This window comes from Columba livia, chromosome 4 (genome assembly GCF_036013475.1).
Source record: "Columba livia isolate bColLiv1 breed racing homer chromosome 4, bColLiv1.pat.W.v2, whole genome shotgun sequence".
In the NCBI taxonomy this organism is placed as follows: domain Eukaryota; kingdom Metazoa; phylum Chordata; class Aves; order Columbiformes; family Columbidae; genus Columba; species Columba livia.
Window position 1 is genome coordinate 57567112 of NC_088605.1, and position 16966 is coordinate 57584077.

At 41.0% G+C, this 16966-nt stretch overlaps 1 protein-coding gene across 15 annotated transcripts in view; it reads left to right on the plus strand.

Annotated features, from left to right (window-relative positions):
• The window catches only part of ZNF827 (zinc finger protein 827), a 198649-nt gene that overhangs the window by 49192 nt on the left and 132491 nt on the right, over positions 1-16966 (plus strand). For 2 of the 15 annotated variants that reach the window (XM_065061920.1, XM_065061922.1), the window contains exon 1: positions 3242-3416. The exons of the other annotated variants lie outside the window; for them this stretch is intronic. The gene's annotated coding sequence lies outside the window, so the exon portion shown is untranslated. Of the gene's footprint in view, positions 1-3241; positions 3417-16966 lie in introns of those variants that run through there. 15 annotated transcript variants of the gene reach the window in all.

Consider the following 16966-nt stretch of genomic DNA (forward strand, 5'->3'; position numbering starts at 1 on the left):
TAGAACAAAGCTTACCTAGAATATCATTTCAAGTCAAAGGAAAACTCTGCTTGGGTGAAATTAATGAAAGCAGTGAACTCAGAGCTGTGCATTTTCCAGGAAGGCAAGAGGGGTTTGCAAATTCTACAAGGCCAAGGAATACTCATCTAGAATATTTCGTGTCATATGTGTTGTGTGTGTGTTATACATGTGAAATATATATATATAGTCATGTATGTATCTCTATAAAATACACAGCTTTTACATATTCAGCAGTAACACCCTTTTGGTGCTGCCCTATAGGTAACCAGAAGTACACGGGTGACTTGCTGCCAGCTGTATCATATTTGTCCCTCTGTCTGCCTGGACTATAGCAGCAGCAGTTTACTGTCACTGCTGTCAGGGTCAGCAGAGCTTATGGGCAACTTGTTCCTTACATACATATTTGGAAACATTGCTATGCAATATTAATTTTAATTTTAAAAGCTTCCTGTAACTTTAGTAATGTATGTAACATTTACACATAAATAACCTTTGCGTCTGAATCTAGGTCAGCTCATTGCCTCTGTCATGAAAATAATACCTAATACTTGATTATGTCAGATTGAGGAAAGGGATCTTAGCCACCTGGAATTGTTGCTTTTGAAGGCACAGGTTGTCAAATCATTTTGTGTGCAGCAATCTGACACAAGAAGAGTACCCCTGGCAAGTTGATTATATTTATCCATCTTGCAAGTACTTGTCCAGCCTGTGGATTTCATCTCTTACTCTGTGCAGAAGCATTTTGCAGCCACTATAGACCTGCAAGATGCATTGGCAAAGAGCTGCTCAAGGCTTGCCTGGTTCCTGAACCTGAAACCACACGTCTAAGTGTGTCAGTAGACCTAGTGAAGTAATTGTGACTATTTTCACGGTTTAAGTCAAGGGGTTTCAGATTTGGGACTATGCTGGTAAGCATCAAGTTTAATATAACAAAAGCAATAAGTCAGTTTGATTCCACATCTTTTAAATGTTGAGTTGTGTAGTGGTTCGGACAAAAATGTTTGAATCAACTTGCAATAACACATGGAAGAGTTCATACAACTTCAGTCAGAAGTAGGAAAAATAACCCACATTGACAATCATTGAGCAAAAGGAAAAACATTCAAATAGAAGTTTATTCCACTTCATCATAACCAGACATGATCTACAGTGTACCACAGTTTCCATTCTTAAAAAAAAGTTGTGGGCTAGATAAAACTCTATTGCTGTACATTTTTCAGTATCAAAAATACGTCCTTGATTAGATAGCCTCTGTCACAAACAGTTACAGACATTTCTCTGCTACTTGCTAGTACAAACAGTGCTGTTTGTGTTGGAACCCAATTGAACATGAATTAATCTATTTGTATAGACAAATGCAATAATAGTGGAAATGAAAGATTTTCTAATTATTTTTTCTTTTTATCAAGCAAGTAAGAACATACCAAAATTCTTCATTGAATTACATCCAATACTCTTCCACCAAAAATTTTAGTAGCGATCCTGATTCTGTGACTCTTCTTAGAGCGGTTTGAAGCAGTCCTGGCTTCTCCAGAAGCTTTCATAAGTCATGCTAAATAAGACCTATATCTTTGTTGTTTAAACCTTGCTTAAGATGAGAGTGATAGTTCCAGCTATACAGTTTGAATTTGTCATTTATATTTTCTGTTGATGCTGCAACAGAAGTGGGGGGAAATCCCCAAGTTTCTGACAATTTACAGGCAATTTCTAAATTCCATTGCTATTTAGAGAACACTCAGAATAAAAGAGGAATCGTCCTGTACTTGCAAAGGCATTTGGAGTGTACCGTGAAGTACAAATGAAGAAATGGAAATAATTTCATAAGGAATTACTGTTTCTGAAATAGGAATGCTTTGCATAAATTTATTAGAATTTGGTGGATTATTTCCTGTGGCTGTCTTTGATTGTGCTTGGGAATTTTCCACTGTTACCAGTCTACATTTAGCACTAGCAGAGCCTCAGCTGTAGATGAGCCATTTGTGTCCTTACCAGCAAATAACTTTTTGGATGGCACAGTAATATGAATGGCACATGGTTTGGATGTTTGGATGGCACAGAAATATGAATGATAGCATCTGCCAGTACATCAGAAGTACCATAGTCTGAGCTATGCTGGCAGGTAAGTCGTAAGTAACTGTCTTCAGGCGTTGCTTGTTTCCTTTTGTGACAATAGCCACATTGTCACATGGGAAGACAGGGTTAATGGACCCTGAAACTATAGGCACTTCATGTGAATAGAAGCACTTGTACAGGAGCCATATGAAAATCTAAGAACTCTTGGCTAGCTGGTGAAGGGAGAACAGGAGAGCTGGTAGACCATGGCTGAGTGTGTGTTTGTCCTGCTGCCCACTTCCAGCTTTCTGTCTTCTCCTGCCCTCCTTCTCTGGTGGCCCAGAGGCTGTGTGTACCCAAAATACCACTGAGACAATGCCTGGACAGCAGAGTCACGCAAGGTGGGTGTTCTTGGCTATCTGGGTTTCCTCTCTGGTTGTGTTTTCTAATGAGGAAAATAACTTTGTGTATCTGCCTGACCAAACAGGAAGGGTGTTTGCCACAGCACTGAGTTACATGCAAATCGAGTGATGTACTTAAGAGAGAACCCGTCCAGACTTCCCATACAAAACAATTGTTTCTGAGCCACCTATTGTCACTTAGGAGCAGGATCTTTGCCTTATGGTGTGTCATTAACTAAAATATCAACTCAATGCTGAGCAGCAAATGAAAAAAAAGGAGAAGGCAAATTACACATAAGGCGTTTTTAGAAAAGGAAATATCAGGGGTGAAGCTGATGTGATGCAAGTGGGGAATTCAAAATAATTTTCGAATGCAAACTTGATACCATGCTGTGGTCCTTGTCACCCTTACTAGTACATTATGGGCAAGCGCTTCATGACTTCCAGCGCTGCAAGGAAATCAGGCGTGTGTCACCAGTGTTGGCTGCTCACGGCATGCTGGTTTTCTCCCCCACCTAACGCTCACGATGCTGTCCCGGCCCTGGCTCCCGCCCTGGCACCCCCACGCACCACCTGCCAGCGTGGGCCAGCCATCCAGCCCTGTTCATTACGCCACTTCCCATTGGCTGGGCCAGCTGCCTCCTGCAGCGGGATTGGTCCCCCACTCCAGGACGGCCATCCTGATTGGCTGCTGGGAGGGCCGCCCGCCCTACGGCAGCCCGGGCAGCTGGGGTGGGTTGGTTCCGGCTCCAACCGGTTGGGGCTGGTTCCCGACCACTGGTGTGGGAGCTCCACGGGGGTCCTGATGCCAGCCCCCGTGACAGCATCTGGGGACAACCTGGCAAACAACACTGGTCACCGTGTCTACCTGCGGCGTGCCAGCACCTCAAGTGGCACCTCCTGCCAGAGGAGGTATCCCAGAGCCAGCAGTGACAGTCAAGGGTATAAATACCCGTTGTTACTACAGTTTGGTCTGGAAAAGGGCTGACAGAGAGGGGTATATGAGTAGTCTATAAAATCATGACTGCCATGAGGAGGGTGCACATGCCAGTGGTGGGTGATGGAAGCTCAGAGGGGAGAGTACGAGATTGTTAAACAAGCAGAAGCCGTCCTCAGCTCACAGGGAGGCTGAACCATAAATTGTCAGAGGCCGGAGCAGTCTGTGGACATGCACCGTAACAAGGACCAGGTAGCTCTGTTATTACTCTGGGCATCTGTCTTTGGTCACTGTCAGGGACGGGGAACTGGGTGAGTTGGCCCTTGGTTTGATGTAGTAGAACTGTCTGGTGTTCTTACATAGCTACCATTTACCTCATATGTAGCTGCTTCTGGATGGGAGCTTTGCAGATGTATGGACACGTAGAGCTCAGCCTGGTGTCTGTACCTGGGTGAATGGAGGCATTGACCATTGATAACAGAGGATACAGCTAAAAAAATGTCTTCAGTAGTATTGTTGGCTATCAGCTTTAACACTTTTTATGATATTTGATGTTTCCAAAGTCCGCAGTTCTTGGACTTAGGAGAGAAGGCAGAAATATCTATTTCCTTGCAGAGGTTTAGGTTACACGAGCTCTTGTGTTTGTAAGCTGTTTGAGAGGTCAAATCCAGTCAAATACTTGTGTGGCTTATCTTGTATTAAATATTGCAGCAGTCATCTTATCTATCTGAGAAAGGTGAAGAGTTCAGTGACCCTGGGACTTGAATCTGTGATGCCAGGGAGTCAGGGAACTTTTCAAACTTGCTGGATTATGCTTATCTTTTTAGAGTCAGAGTGTTGTTGGGGTTTTGTTGTTGTTGTTGTTTTTTGGGGCTGGTGTTGTTTGGTTTTTTTGTTTGTTTTTAAGGTGGTGTTAAAGATTTCTATACAGTTAAAAAGATACAGTTAAAAAAAATATGACTCTATTAATGTGTAAGCCCTGCTTCTGCTCTGATCCTACAAAGCACCAAGTACCTCAAGTAAAAGGGATTCTAGCTTCTGTTGGCTTCAGTGGCAATTCTTGTGCTATATGCTCAGTTGGAAATCAGAAGAGAGGAAGTTCGTACAGGGTTCAGAAATGTCTTTGTGGTTCACTCATGGCAACACTCACAACCTTATCGTAAGGTCATTATTTTTAAGGGTTTCCACAACTTTCAGCACCCGTAACTGTGGTAATATGAGGATATTTGCTATCATTATACGAACAAAATTGTCTAACCTTTGTGACTGAGAAAAATTTAAAAACATTGAATGCATTTATCTCAACACCAGCAGATATGACAGGCCACTGAAATATGACAGGGATCTGAAATACAGCAATTCTTAAAACAAGCTCATGGTATTTTTAATGTGTTTAGAGCTAGCAATCCCGGGATTTTCAGGCTTATTTCCTGTTTCCCCATTGTGCTTCTTATTGTAAGTTGGGACAACAAAATTCCTAAGTCTGTTTGCAGGTAGGAGTAAGATAATCATCTAAGAAGTTCTGAGACTGAGAGTGCTTGTCTTGATGCAGTTTGCTTCTAGTGGGTAGGCTGCTGGGTCACTACTGACCCTCTTAGAGGTGATACCAATGCCTACTGTGAGAGGGCTTTGTCAAACAAGCCCTGCTATGCTGGTGTGTTCTCTGCCTCTTCTAATATATTCAAAATCATTTCACAAGCTGTTCCTGCAAACAGTGGAATCACGTTAATACAAGAAGCAGCACCTTCCCTGCGAGCCCTGAGCTGCTGTCTCATCCAGGCTCTTCATATGCTTAAATGAGTAGCACTATTTTTGTTCAAAGCTTTTGGGCATTATTTTTGGACAGAAGCACTCCAATTCCTTAAAACTCTTTCTGAACAGTTCTTCTAAATAACACTGATACACACAAAATGCTTTTCTGATTGCCTGCTTGGATTATGTAATCTCATATCTGAAAAATGTAATTTATTATCAATATCTGAAGTAGACTGCTGCAACTTCCCCAGTATATTAATAGCAGGATCCATTATTTTCTAAAGAAGGATCTCCTGGGCCTTTCTTGTGATATAAGCATTACTTCTAACTGGGTAGCTGGCTGGAAAGGATGATAGTGTCCCCTGCTATTATAAATCTAGTGAGCTCACCTTTAAATGTCTGTCTTTATTCTCCCCTTTGGGCATTGTTCCAGTCACTTCTTGGCCTTTTTATTTTAAAGAAAAATCCTGTCTGTATGGTTGAAGGAGGAAGTATACTTGCCCTCAGATTCAATTAATGTGTGCTTGTTCTATATATTTTGGAACCAGACTGCCATTGCGCAGGAGAGAGAAAAAAAGAGAGCAATCTTCAATGAAAAACTAAATTAGTAGCCCGCATGCATCAAACATGAATAAAAGCCTGTGCTAGAGGCTACAGCACATCTAAATATGCGTGCTCTGATTCACATAGATGGCCAAACTCTTTCAAATAGAAACATAATTTGACCTATGAAGTAATTAATGCCATGATTATGGGGAGGGAAGACACCACAGTTCAGGCTGCAGCCCGACTGCTTTCCATTAAGAGAAAGCTCTATTATCTCCTCCTCCAACACACTTACTTATCTCAGTTTTAAAAATTATGTTGGCTACAAAATTTCTCTTGTCTGCACTGAAGGCATAGCAGATTGTTTCTGCAAAATTTAGTAAAGTTAGTGGTTTTCAAGTTATCTGATTCTATGTTTTTTTTTCTCTGTTACTTGAAAAGGGTAGTTCACTTCTTCAGTCTTGCCATATAAATCTCTTCACAGAATCGCTGAATGTTGGGGATTGGAAGGGACCTCGGAAGATCATCTAGTCCAATGCCCCTGCTGGAGCAGGAACACCTAGATGAGGTTACACAGGAAGGTGTCCAGGCGGGTTTTGAATGTCTCCAGAGTAGGAGACTCCACAACCTCCCTGGGCAGCCTGTTCCAGTGCTCTGTTACCCTCACTGTGAAGAAGATTCTTCTAATATTTAAGTGATATCTCCTGTGTTCCAGTTTGTACCCATTACCTCTTGTCCTGTTGTTGTTTGTCACCGAGAAGAGCCTGGCTCCATCCTCATGACACTCACCCTTTACATATTTATAAACATCAGTGAGGTCACCCCTCAGTCTCCTCTTCTCCAAGCTAAAGAGACCCAGCTCCCTCAGCCTTTCCTCATAAGGGAGATGTTCCACTCCCTTAATCATCTTTGTTGCCCTGCACTGGATCCTCTCCAGCAGTTCCCTGTCCTTCTTGAACTGAGGGGCCCAGAACTGGACACAATATTCCAGATGATGTCTCACCAGGGCAGAGTAGAGGGGAAGGAGGACCTCTCTCGATCTACTAACCACTCCCCTTCTAATACACCCCAGGATGCCATTGACCTTCCTGGCCACAAGGGCACAGTGCTGGCTCATGGTCATCCTGCTGTCCACCAGGACCCCCAGGTCCCGTTCCCCTACACTGCTCTCTAATATGTAATTTCCCAACCTATACTGGAACATGGGGTTATTCCTGCCCAGATGCAGGACTCCACACTTTCCCTTGTTAAATTTCATCAGGTTATTCCCCGCTCATCTCTCCAGCCTTTCCAGGTCCCGCTGGATGGCAGCACAGCCTTCTGGTGTGTCAGCCACTCCTCCCAGCTTGGTGTCATCAGCAAACTTGCTGATAGTACACGCTATTCCCTCATCCAAGTCATTGATGAGTATATTGAATAGTACTGGTCCCAGTGCTGACCCTTGAGGCACTCCACTAGATACTGGCCTCCAACTGGACTCTGCCCCATTGACCACAACTCTCTGGCTTCTTTCCTTCAGCCAGTTCACAGTCCACCTCACTACCTGATCATCCAGACCACACTTCCAGTTTAGCTGTAAAGATGCTGTGGGAGATTGTGTCAAATGCTTTAGTGAAGTCAAGGTAGACCACATCCACTGCTCTGCCATCATCTATCCACCTCGTTATGTCTTCATAAAAGGCTATGAGGTTGGTCAAGCCTGACTTCCCCTTGGTGAAGCCATGTTGACTGCTCCTAATGGCCCTCTTATCCTTGATATGCCTTGAGATGGCACCTTTCCAGGGATGGAGGTGAGGCTGACCAGTCTATACTTACCTGAGTCCTTCTTGCCCTTTTTGAAGACTGGAGTGACATTTGCTTTCTTCCAGTCCTCAGGGACCTCTCCTGTTTCCCAAGACTTAGCAAAGATGATGGAGAGTGGCCTAGCAATGACTTAAGCCAGCTCCCTCAGCACCTGCTGGTGCTCGTCTTCTATAAGATTTTTGAGGAAGACTGGCTTCGGTTAAAGCATATTTACTGTTGTTATTCTAGGTAGTTCCAAGACCGTCTCCCACACTCCAATAACAAGAAGGTTTTTTTGTGCTGTATATAGCAGGAAGAATACCAGCACATGTTGTTTAGCTGAAATCTAGAAAGATCATGAGAAGTTTTTGTCACATGGTCTGTAATTAAACTGTGCTACTCATTGCTACAGGATTTGGTGAATCTCACTTTTTAAAATATATTATATGTTGAAGATGTAATCAAACAGCTTAATGAGAGGAAAGCCTACGAGGGACTTTCCAGTAGGCAGATAGTAACTCTACTTAAAAAAAGTAAAATCCCTGAATCATAGATCACTAGAAATTATAGGACTACATTGAGGATGTGTCACTGTATGTTTGCACCTTCTTGTTCACATTCTTAAGCATTGGTTATTGGCTTCTGCTGGAGGAAAGGTATTCGGTGGTATGGACCTTTGATTTGTTCAATATGGCCAGTCCTAGTTATGTTAACAAAAAACTCAATTTGACTTAAAGGAAAAAGCATTCTTTTAAGAACTATAGCAACAGCTTTTTAATCAATCACACTAGAAACTCAGTCTTTCTTTTTAGTTTGTTACGCAAAGCAGTTCTTCTATGTTCTTCAAATTCTGTGATCCCCTTTGATAATTATAAGGAAAATGAATAAGGTCGTACTTTCAGCTTCTGGGGTAAAATATGTTGTCACTGTTTAATTGCAGGGCGACAATAAACTGTGGCAGATGCTTTGTTAACCCCCTCCCCTTTCCCCCTTCCCAGCCCTACCTCCCCATTAAGGAAAGGCAATAGAAGGGCAAAGAGAGGCAAAGAGAGAGAGGACTTGCAAGTTGGGAAAAGTTAAAAATGTTTTACTAATGCTACTAATAAAATAGAGAAAATAATACAAAATATACAAAACCAATCTTGAAATTCCCGGCAACTCAGCACCGGCGGCTCCTGCAGCAGCAGAGCAGGCACCTGGAAGTCCTGGGTTGGATTTTGCAGCAAACCGGAACTGGATTCAGTCTGTCACTAGGCCTCAGATCACAAGGACGGCAGGCAAGGATCTTCCCCAAATGCCGGCCGTAGTTGAAGAGGGCGAGACCCTCGTGATCTGCCACCTTTATATGATGTATGACATGGATGAGAAGGAATACTTAGTTGGTCAGTTTTGGTCACCAGTTCAGTTCGCTCCTCCTTGCAAATATGCGACATGCATCCTTATCAGCAACCTTGCATTCCCTTGCTATGTCTACCAGAACATATATCAACTTCAGAAAAGTGCACTTCAGAAAAGTGCAGAAGAACTTAGCTGAAAGGAAAAATTCACTAAAAGAGAAACTGGTCTTGTTTTTAACAAAACCAGGACATATACCAATCAAGATTTGATCTGGAACTTTTGCATTATTTGAGGGAATACTTTGTCAGATTAAGAGCCTAAAGATTTACGTTTTCTAAGAGCCTAAAGGTTTACGTTTTCTCCTAAGCACTTCCTATTTCTTTGTATTCCTCAAATTTATACTACTAGAGATTGAAATGTAAGACATCCATAAGGACAAGGGTAGTGATTTTTTTTTAAAGCTATTTATTTTCTCGAGTAGGTGTTTCTTCATTTATGTGAAACCAGTCAAAAAAGGTAGGTTTTATTACTGAGGGTTCGAGTTCCATTGATCCCTTAAAACAAAAACACCCCCCCCCAAAAAAAAAAAAAAAACCAAACATCCATAACTTTGAAAACTGAAGGAGATTTCTAGGATGTGATCAATGGCCATTTTCTTCCAAAATGTCCCTGAGGTACAGGGCCAGGCCCAGGACTCATGTCTCAGCTCTTCCACTGAAATTCTCCATCCTCTGTAGACCTTATGAGAAGTTTGTTCATATGATTTCCAAGAGGTCAGACCCGTTCCATTATCCCCATTTTCCAGTGAGGTAACTGAACATCTTGCCAGAGGTTGCTGGAGAAGCCTGCTGCAGTGCCAGGAACAGAAAACTAGTATCGTAGATTATGCCTACATCCTCTATAGTACCTCATTTGTAAATGGTCCCTATCTCCCCACTTAGGACAGCTATAAAATCAAGCTAATAATGTTTATACTTAGTTTTGGAAGCAGCTTTGAGAGTTAGAAATAAATGCTTGCTCTGCAAATGTGAAGATTTATTTTCCACATGGAGTAATTGCAACTGAGTAAAAATGGGAAGACAATCAAAAACATTCAGAGCACTTAAGGTCACAAATGACTGTCAGTGACACTTGTTTTCCTAATTTTTTAGATACTTTTGTATATCCTCAAGGGAGGCTAATCTACATGCAAGAAAAAGCTTTGGCATTATGTTACCTAAGTTTTTGATGCCTGGCCTCTGATGTGTAGTTCAAAACCTTAAGTTAGGCAAAGCATTTCTGGCTGTGTGAATACTGGATACCTTCTGCCAAGGAGAGGGCAATGAAGCTGCATCAGAACACTGACCTGGGAGGCAAGGGCCCTCTGCTAGATGGAAACAATTTTTTCAAAGGAGCAAAGTCTCTACTCTTACACAGATTTCAATGGGATTTAAAGATGCTTCTTGTTTCAGGCAGCTGCTTCTTCATGTAGGGGAGATTTGTCCCAAATTCTTCAGATACAAGAGAGTTGAGATCCTTGAAAAACCCCATTTTATAATAAACCCTGTATAATAGATACTGGCTCTGTCCTTAAAAAAAGAAAAAAAAAATATATATAGAGAAAATAATTTATTACCTGAGTTTAAGACTACTTTCCTTTACTTTCCTTGAAAATGTGCAAAGCATAAACTGCACATCCTCAAGTCCTGATAGAGCAGAGGTGGATGAGAAGGATGGTTCTCAGCCAGCGAACTGACCACAGAAAGAGAGAAGTATTATATGATGCACTATAACTTGGGCAGCCTGTGCTGTTCTGACTTCAGGCTGTTCTACAGAAGAGGTGTAGGGAGAGAGAGTCAGGATTCAGAAGAAGCCAAGGGACTGGAACTCAGCAGCCTGGGACCACACCTGCTTTAAATGGCAGCCTCTGAGTAGGAACAGACTCAGCTGGACACAAAATCAAACTGTAGTTAAAATCCATGATCTTACAAAAATTTTTTAAGCCCAATATAATAGTGGGATCCAATAGCAGGCTCTGAGACTGTGATGCTTCGTTACAGGGGTCCAGTCTCTGAATGCTGGGAGCAAAGCACTGGCTTACAGAATGGTTAATCCATCTTCCCTCTCTGTCTCTGCTGCCTGTAGTTCTGCTCATTTGAACTGTCATGTCCTTTCTCCATTATGTAATAGCCTAGAGGTCACACATGTTCCTCTGCTTTGAATAATACATCTATATGAAGGCTTAGTATCTCTGTTTGAAAATTTATTTCGTTCATTTTAATATTTTATCAATTTTGTCCTAAATGGATGACCTTAACTGGTTGCAGTTCATTTCATTTCTTCTCTGCTTAAATATTTTAAAGGTTCCAAAGTACAAACATCATTCATGCAGTGTGTAACAAAAATTCTCAGTTTGAGCTTTGGATTATTTAATTGTAATTGCCAAGCTATTATTAAAACTGATTTTTTTTTCTTTTTGCTGTTTCATCCCCCTCCCCATTTCTAACTTTGTTTGTCACCTCCTTTACTGTGCTTTTGCCAAGAAAGGCTGGACCAGATGGTCCTTGCGGTCAGTCAAGAACCAAAACCACCACACGATGGGGATAGGTATTGCATTCAGAAAATACCTCGGTAAAATAATTGATCCAGTACTGAATACAGTAATGGTGTTACATGCAAGTAGAGCCTTTTACCCTGTATTAAAAAAAAAAAATAAATTAAAAAAAATGAACCAAGGTTATATCCTATAAGCTGGTACTGTCTTGGTGCTGTGGCCAATCTCGTTTTCATTAAGCTGGAAAAGAGTTTTATTTGAATAGTGAATCATCACAACATATACAGGAGTTAACCAATATTTGGCAGCCTTAGCTGTCAAGTGGGTTGTGCTGTTAGAGGTGTCATTTTGGGCAGATAAAGTTCTTTGTAAGACTAGCAATCCTACCCCTTCTAAAGCCTTTTTAGGTCATTAGATTCTGTCTTTATAAATTTCAATATCTGTTCACTATGGCATTCGCGCTTCCTGTCCTGAGCAGCTTAGTGTCACTACATTCAGCTTCACACTGACAGTTGCTGAGTTCCTGGTCTTACTGACCCTTCTGATGTATAAAATGCTTTGGGTTATTTAGAAATGAAAGGCAATAAGAGCTAGTAAGTGCAATTTAGTTTCATGATTGTTATTCTGCACTTATACTATGAGAGAGCTAAACTAAGATATGTGCACTTCACACTGTGGCATTTTTATTAAAAACAGGAATAACAACACTGAAGAAATCTGACTCATTTCCTTGAGTGCCTTTAAAATAACTATAGTTCTGTGTTTGCAAAATATAAAAATCAGTATATAATCCATTTTTTATATTGAAAGGATTTGATTATTTGGGATAGGTCTGTGTTTATGCTGATTTTACATTTCACATTTTCTGCTATCTTTCTTTTGTTCGTCAGTAGTCTTTCACAATTGTAGCTAAACCATCGGTGTTAGGAAGCTGTGGATCCATGTGTCATTTCTAACATCTCTGTGTCATGTTATAGTGTCATAATGGGTGTTCTTGTTTGGCAATGCAGTATTCCACATCAGAAAGATATATTAAGTCATTTTCTTTCCCACTAAGCCCTAAGTACCGTATTGTGGAAAGCATGAGAGAAATGGCACCACCTGTGTTGCACTGGCTGAAGGGTTTTGCTTTACTTCGTGTCATGTCACTGCAACAGATGTTATTCAGGTCACTAAAAGCAGGTGTCTCTGTGGCTCCCCGTGACCAAACAGGGACATCTTGTTGTCAAGTGTGGGTCTTGGGATGTGCACAGAGGTGCAAATGAGTTGAAATGAGAGAATGTATAAGCAGGATGCCTCTTGTTTGCTCCCGATCTGGAGATCTTGATCCTTGGACAACAGCCATTTAGTCATGTGAAGTGTTTTTATGGTAATCTTGTTTTGCTCAAGACCATAGAATAGGTCTGCTAAAACCAGAGAAAATGCTTTGAATAGTTCTTTAAAGGACACTTGAAACACCTCTTACATATTTTTTTGCCCTGTAGAAGTAGCTCTCCTGGTTTGTGAAAAAGTTACAAGTGTTGCTGCTTGTATCCATAGGGGTTTTCTTATTCAGATGATGTGGCAGGTGAGGCTGTATTGCCTTAACAGGGAGTATGGTTAATGTAATCCTTCAGAAAGTTTTTGCAAACACATCTTCCACATCCCTAATTATATAATTAAAAAGGATAAGCATTGAAAATCCTTCTAAATACATACTTACAGCCTAAAGGATCTCCTTGGACTGCAGTATTAGACTAGGTAGGAAGCTTAGAAATTAATTGTTATTAAGACCTGAGACATTACAACAATTATGAACATGTTTTCTTTATTGACTAAATGTCAGTAGTGGTACTGGGAGTTCTGCACCTCATACTTAAATTTGGACAGTTTAAATATACTCATAAACTGTATTTCTGGCTAGTAGACAAGCCAGACAAAACACAGGGCAGGGGAAAATAGAGTAGGATGTACAGGAGGCCAGGAACTGAGACATGGGGACAAAAATACTGAGACAGTTCAGTTTGACTCCAGTATCTGCTGTTGAGTAGTATCCAGGCACAGATACCCAAAAAAACATAAAGGAACTGTGGCATTTCCCCAGAAGCAGATTTCCCTAGGAAATATGTCACTTTGGACAAAGTGAAAATGCACTGCTGCTCTTTACCTCAACAGGGTAAACAGGCTCATGAATAGCAGTATTTTTATGTGACTATACCTGCACTTTCAACTCTCTGGATAAAGTCCTGAATTTTGGCAGCTAAAGGTTGTGAATTCAAATCCCAGTTTCCACTTGCCTGTATACATTTGGCTGAAAACAATGCTGTCTGTATGTATACGGCCATGGATCATTGCAGCAGCACAAGTCAATTAGCCTTTGTGACACACTGTCGTCCTGTGAAATAATGTTATGAATACTTCAGGGGATGTTGTCAGGAGGACAGCTCTAAGAACTACAGGACACAAAGGGTAAGGCTAGCAAAATAACCACCTTTGCCACAGGTTTCCAAACACTTCTGCGTTTACAGACACCTGAACTCTGTTTCGTTGGTCTCTCTTGGGAAGTACAAAGGATAACAATTAACCTTTACTTATTACAAACCACAAAAAGCAATAGGAAAGTCTCCAAGGTGGCATGCCTCGTTTGAGATTTCCACTGGTGTCTGCGACCATAGATGTGTCCTGGAAGCCAAGAGAGCCTGCTAATTACAATGTATTTTTATAGGCTGCATTTTGCTTTTAAAGGAAATGATACACAGTAGTCTTCAGCTTTGACCTGCAATATAGGAATCAGACCAGTACAAGATAAAACTCCAGCCGTTCGTCAGTAGTTCCATTTCGCTGGAAGCTCTTCTATGAAATAACAAAAGACTGCAGGTGGTTGTTCTCTTTTACCACCGAAATGTTGCTTGTTTGTTTTTACAGTTTTCTATTTCCAGACCTTCCAGAAAGGCTGAATTAATCTCTTTTAAGAAATACTAAAATTTTGTAACTTTTTTTTTTCCTTAAATGGCCAGCTGCACATTTAACAGACCTGTTTGTTTTCTGTTTATTTGGGGTTTTCGTGCCTTGCCCTTTTTAGAAAGAAAAAGGGGTGCATGAGGAAATTCTTTTTTTTTTTTTCTTTCTAGTACAACTTGAAAGTTGAAAAAAATAAGAGGTTGTTAGTTTCTTGTTTTAAGTTTCCCTCTAATGAAAGCATGAGGGTTTTAGTTTTGTTTTTGTTTTTTTTAACTTCATTGCTCTGTGATGTGGTGGGTTTTTGTTTGTTTGGGGCTTTTTTTGTTTGTGGATTTTTCGGGCAGTGTTTGGTTGGGTTTTTGTTTTGTATGAAAGTATGAAAAGGCAGCTTCTCTGAATAAAAACAAGTGTAAGTAAAAGAAAGTATCACTTTTTTCTTCAGTTATCCCTCCTACCCAGTTTTGAAATGTAAAAGAAAGTTTTTGTTTTACAGAAATTTTACAGGAAATTATAGTGATTTTTCTTCCCCTCTATCCACTGTGATTTTCTTCCCTTTTCACTGTTTTTCACTGAGGACTCTATGTGACATTGCACATTGTTAGGAGGTAAAATTAATGTAGAGATGAAGTGTTAGACATGTGGGAGGCTTAACAGGGGGCAAGAGATGAGAGCAGAAAGAGGAAAAAAAAATCATTGAGAGAGAAAAGCTAAAGATATACTTGTTTTGTTACTGTTTGACATGTCTTGGAAAGAAATTGAGACCGAATATAGGACAAACTGAAATAAAAAATTACGCTAAAAAAAATAATTTGATAAATAGACGCCTGGTAGTGTAAAAACTATGCATTTTCCTGCAGGAAGCTATGAGATGGCCATCAAGCACTGGCCAGTCCCATGCCAGCTGTACCCAGTTCCTTGAGCAGCTAATGCAAGTAAAATATTAGGAACTGGGGAGCCCAACATTTGAATTAATTCACTGGCTGTTTGTACAGGGATCCTGTCAACTATCCCCTGCAGGGTCAGGGCCTTTCACACCACTTGTGAGTGCCAAGCTCTCGGCTGCAGCTCTTGCTGTCTCCCACTGCAGCGGTAGTTCTGGTCCTGCCAGGTCTAACTGCAGGTCTGCTTGCTTCTCTCTCCTCCCCAGTATCTAGGCACCTCCAGCTTCACAGCTTTGGCCTGGCTGTAGCTTACTGCCTTAACTTGCATATTCCTTGACCATCCTCCATTCTTGACATTGCCCAAGCAGATGGTGACGTCTAATCCTGGCCCACAATTTCCAACACCTTGAGATTCACTTATTTTCAAAGGGAAGTATTATTTCTACCTCCTCAGCTTTTAAAGTTTTACTTAAACCGTAAGTCTTGTATGCTGCACATATGCCACAGTCTATAAATTAAAAACAAGGTATTGTCATTAAAAGCCTGGCATTGTACAAGTTTTGATAATGAATTATATACAGAGACAAGAAAAGTAATTATTCTATTTGACAGAGTCCTGTGCAAGCCTCATTTGCAAGGTTTAGTTCACTTGTGGGCACCAGGTTTGAAAATTACCTCAGTATGATGGAAAGAGTTCAGTTGACAGCAAGAAAAATACCAGAAAGTTGAAAAATGAAGCCTGTGAAGAAAGGCTAAGACATTTTTGCATGGTCTGGCTAGGAAAAACAAAGCTGAAGGGAGACATAATGATTTTAAAAATAACTAAAAAGGGTTGTTATAAGGAAAAGAGGGCTCAGTCTCACCAGTGAAGAAGAACAAGACAAGTCCAGTCTAAAGTGTGGATTCAGATGAAATGTAGCTGATGTGTCAAGGCTAGCTCTGTCTGAGGGTTGTGCCAGAGAAAACTGGGTAGACAGCTGGATGTTGGGTGAGGACTTTGTGGTGGCAGACAGTCACCTTCTGTCTTTCAAACCAAGCTGATGAAGGAGGGCACCAGGAGCTCAGCTTAAGAAGGTAGGAGGAAAGGAACACTCATGCCTTGCAGTTTTGGGGCTGGTACCCTGAAGCTGTCCCTAGCCAGCAAAATCTAATTACCTAGTTTTCCTTCTTCTGAAATCACCGGAGAGAGAGGCAGTTTTCACCAGAGCTAGCAGGTACAGTTTGACTCTGGCCCCACTTCATTTGTGTAGAACTAGAAGAGGTTGTCAAGGGAGTATAGAAATGGCTGTCTTAAGTATGGCTTGTCTCTAGTAAGAGTTTAGAAGTAATGAAAGCAACTGTGCTCCCTGCAGAAGAATTAAAGTAACCTACTAACAATCCTGTGTCACATTATTGATTCTGTTCTTATTTTTTCAGTGCTTTGAAGCTGCTATGGTCTGTTGCTTCCTTAAGTTACATTTACAGATTGTCCCTAAACACTGGCTTTTACATAGTCTGCATTTTAACACTCTTTAAGTGCATATCGATAAGTTCTGTCCTCTGTGCAAACCACAATCAAAGAAATCCCATTTCTGCAGTGGCTAATGAGGTACCAGAGTGGTAAAATAAACAGAAGAAGGAATAGCACAGTGTCAGGAAGCTCAACCAAAGAAATGTCACCTTCAGAGAAGCAGCAACTGAGAAATGACCTTTCACTTTATTACAGTGTGCCAAATTTGGCTGGATTTAGACAAGAACCTACAATTACTGAATATTTAAAAGTGTATACTCTTATTCATGA